Source organism: Schistocerca gregaria, unplaced genomic scaffold (genome assembly GCF_023897955.1).
Source record: "Schistocerca gregaria isolate iqSchGreg1 unplaced genomic scaffold, iqSchGreg1.2 ptg000492l, whole genome shotgun sequence".
Taxonomy (NCBI): Eukaryota; Metazoa; Arthropoda; class Insecta; order Orthoptera; family Acrididae; genus Schistocerca; species Schistocerca gregaria.
In genome coordinates, this window is record NW_026061899.1 from 598038 (window position 1) to 602457 (window position 4420).

Below are 4420 nucleotides of genomic sequence, written 5' to 3' on the forward strand. Positions count from 1 at the left end.
AAGTTGATGTAATAGCCAGTAAGAAGTAGTACAATTCTAGTTTTAGGTATCGATTATTGACTTTTTAGCTGGCTTTGGTGCCTTGGACATGAGCTAGTACCTTAAGATTCTGCATGAAAGGAGGACTAGCAGCCGAGTTGCACGGGAGAATGTGAAAAGTGTTCATATGCAGTAAAAACCTGAGACATCCGTCCGTTTTCGTCATTTGTTATCGAATCGACTTAAAGCCAGATAGTCACATTGGCCGCTCTTCTCTCTGAAACGCTTGTACTTATCGTCTGCAAAGCTGTGTCGCGTGCTGCGGTATGCGGAGACACTAAAATCACCATAGTAGAACACAGATCAAGCTTCTAAGTTGATGTAATAGCAAGTAAGAAGTAGTACAATTCACGTTTTAGGTATCGATTATTGACTTTTTAGCTGGCTTTGGTGCCTTGGACATGAGCTAGGACCTTACGATTCTGCATGAAAGGAGGACTAGCAGCCGAGTTGCAGGGGAGAATGTGAAAAGTGTTCATATGTAGTAAAAACCTGAGAAATCCGTTCGTTTTTGTCATTTGTTATCGAATTGACTTAAAGCCAGATCGTCACTTTGGCCGCTCTGCTCTCTTAAACGGTTGTACTTATCGTCAGCAAAGCTATGTCGCGTGCTGCGGTATGCGGAGACACTAAAAGCACCATAGTAGAACACAGATGAAGCTTCTAAGTTGATGTAATATGCAGTAAGAAGTAGTACAATTCAAGTTTTAGGTATCGATTATTGACTTTTTAGCTGGCTTTGGTGCCTTGGACATGAGCTAGGACCTTAAGATTCTGCATGAAAGGAGGACTAGCAGCCGAGTTGCACGGGAGAATGTGAAAAGTGTTCACATGTAGTAAAAACCTGAGAAATCCGTCCGTTTTCGTCATTTGTTATCGAATCGACTTAAAGCCAGTTCGACACATTGGCCGCTCTTCTCTCTGAAACGGTTGTACTTATCGTCTGCAAAGCTATGTCGCGTGCTGCGGTATGCTGAGACACTACAAGCACCATAGTAGAACACAGATGAAGCTTCTAAGTTGATGTACTAGCCAGTAAGAAGTAGTACAATTCACGTTTTAGGTATCGATTATTGACTTTTTAGCTGGCTTTGGTGCCTTGGACATGAGCTAGGACCTTACGATTCTGCATGAAAGGAGGACTAGCAGCCGAGTTGCAGGGGAGAATGTGAAAAGTGTTCATATGTAGTAAAAACCTGAGAAATCCGTTCGTTTTTGTCATTTGTTATCGAATTGACTTAAAGCCAGATCGTCACTTTGGCCGCTCTGCTCTCTTAAACGGTTGTACTTATCGTCTGCAAAGCTATGTCGCGTGCTGCGGTATGCGGAGACACTAAAAGCACCATAGTAGAACACAGATGAAGCTTCTAAGTTGATGTAATATGCAGTAAGAAGTAGTACAATTCAAGTTTTAGGTATCGATTATTGACTTTTTAGCTGGCTTTGGTGCCTTGGACATGAGCTAGGACCTTAAGATTCTGCATGAAAGGAGGACTAGCAGCCGAGTTGCACGGGAGAATGTGAAAAGTGTTCACATGTAGTAAAAACCTGAGAAATCCGTCCGTTTTCGTTATTTGTTATCGAATCGACTTAAAGCCAGTTCGACACATAGGCCGCTCTTCTCCCTGAAACGGTTGTACTTATCGTCTGCAAAGCTATGTCGCGTGCTGCGGTATGCTGAGACACTACAAGCACCATAGTAGAACACAGATGAAGCTTCTAAGTTGATGTACTAGCCAGTAAGAGGTAGTACAATTCAAGTTTTAGGTACTGAATATTGACCTTTTAGCTGGCTTTGGTGCCTTGGACATGAGCTAGGACCTTAAGATTCTGCATGAAAGGAGGACTAGCAGCCGAGTTGCACGGGAGAATATGAAAAGTGTTCATATGTAGTAAAAACCTGAGACATACGTCCGTTTTCGTCATTTGTTATCGAATCGACTTAAAGCCAGATCGTCACATTGGCCGCTCTTCTCTCTGAAACGGTTGTACTTATCGTCTGCAAAAATATCTCGCGTGATGCGGTATGCGGAGAAACTAAAACCACCGTAGTAGAACACACATGAAGCTTCTAAGTTGATGTAATAGCCAGTAAGAAGTAGTACAATTCTAGTTTTAGGTATCGATTATTGACTTTTTAGCTGGTTTTGGTGCCTTGGACATGAGCTAGGACCTTAAGATTCTGCATGAAAGGAGGACTAGCAGCCGAGTTGCAGGGGAGAATGTGAAAAGTGTTCATATGTAGTAAAAACCAGAGAAATCCGTCCGTTTTCGTCATTTGTTATCGAATCGACTTAAAGCCAGATCGTCACATCGGCCGTTCTGCTCTCGGAAACGCTTGTACTTATCGTTTGCAAAGCTATGTCGCGTGTTGCCGTAGGCGGAAACAGGAAAAGCATCATAGTAGAACACAGATGAAGCTTCTAAGTTGATGTAATAGCCAGTAAGAAGTAGTCCATTTCAAGTTTTAGGTATCGATTATTGACTTTTTAGCTGGCTTTGGTGCCTTGGACATGAGCTAGGACCTTACGATTGTGCATGAAAGGAGGACTGGCAGCCGAGTTGCAGGGGAGAATGTGAAAAGTGTTCATATGTAGTAAAAACCTGAGAAATCCGTCCGTTTTCGTCATTTGTTATCGAATCGACTTAAAGCCAGATCGTCACATTGCCCGCTCTGCTCTCGGAAACGGTTGTACTTATCGTCTGCAAAGCTATGTCGCGTGCTGCGGTATGCGGAGACACTAAAAGCACCACAGTAGAACACAGATGAAGCTTCTAAGTTGATGTAATAGCCAGTAAGAAGTAGTACAATTCAAGTTTTAGGTATCGATTATTGACTTTTTAGCTGGCTTTGGTGCCTTGGACATGAGCTAGGACCTTAATATTCTGCATGAAAGGAGGACTAGCAATCGAGTTGCACGGGAGAATGTGAAAAGTGTTCATATGTAGAAAAAACCTGAGAAATCCGTCCGTTTTCGTCATTTGTTATCGAATCGACATAAAGCCAGATGGTCATATTGGCCGCTCTTCTCTCTGAAACGGTTGTACTTATCGTCTGCAAAGCTATGTCGCGTGCTGCTGTATGCAGAGACACTAAAATCACCATAGTAGAACACAGATGATGCTTCTAAGTTCATGTAATGGCAGGTAAGAAGTAGTACAATTCAAGTTTTAGGTATCGATTATTGACTTTTTAGCTGGCTTTGGTGCCTTGGACATGAGCTAGGACCTAAACATTCTGCATGAAAGGAGGACTAGCAGCCGAGTTGCACGGGAGAATGTGAAAAGTTTTCATATGTAGTAAAAACCTGAGAAATCCGTCCGTTTTCGTCATTTGTTATCGAATCGACTTAAAGCCAGATCGACACATTGGCCGCTCTTCTCTCTGAAACGGTTGTACTTATCGTCTGCAAAGCTATGTCGCGTGCTGCGGTATGCTGAGACACTACAAGCACCATAGTAGAACACAGATGAAGCTTCTAAGTTGATGTACTAGCCAGTAAGAGGTAGTACAATTCAAGTTTTAGGTACTGAATATTGATCTTTTATCTGGCTTTGGTGCCTTGGACATGAGCTAGGACCTAAAGATTTTGCATGAAAGGAGGACTAGCAGCCGAGTTGCACGGGAGAATGTGAAAAGTGTTCATATGTAGTAAAAACCTGAGACATCCATCCGTTTTCGTCATTTGTTATCGAATCGACTTAAAGCCAGATCGCCACATTGGCCGCTCTTCTCTCTGAAACGGTTGTACTTATCGTCTGCAAAACTATGTCGCGTGCTGCGGTATGCGGAGAAACTAAAACCACCGTAGTAGAACACACATGAAGCTTCTAAGTTGATGTAATAGCCAGTAAGAAGTAGTACAATTCAAGTTTTAGGTATTGATTATTGACTTTTTAGCTGGCATTGGTGCCTTGGACATGAGCTAGGACCTTAAGATTCTGCATGAAAGGAGGACTAGCAGCCGAGTTGCACGGGAGAATGTGAAAAGTGTTCATATGTAGTAAAAACCTGAGAAATCCGTCCGTTTTCGTCATTTGTTATCGAATCGACTTAAAGCCAGATCGTCACATTGGCCGCTCTGCTCTCTGAAACGGTTGTACTTATCGTCTGCAAGGCTATGTCGCGTACTGCGGTATTCGAAGACACTAAAAGCACCACAGTAGAACACAGATGAAGCTTCTAAGTGGATGTAATATCTAGTAAGAAGTAGTACAATTCAAGTTTTAGGAATCGATTATTGACTTTTTAGCTGGCTTTGGTGCCTTGGACATGAGCTAGGACCTTAAGTTTCTGCATGAAAGGAGGACTAGCAGCCGAGTTGCACGGGAGAATGTGAAACGTGTTCTTATGTAGTAAAAACCTGAGAAATCCGTCCGT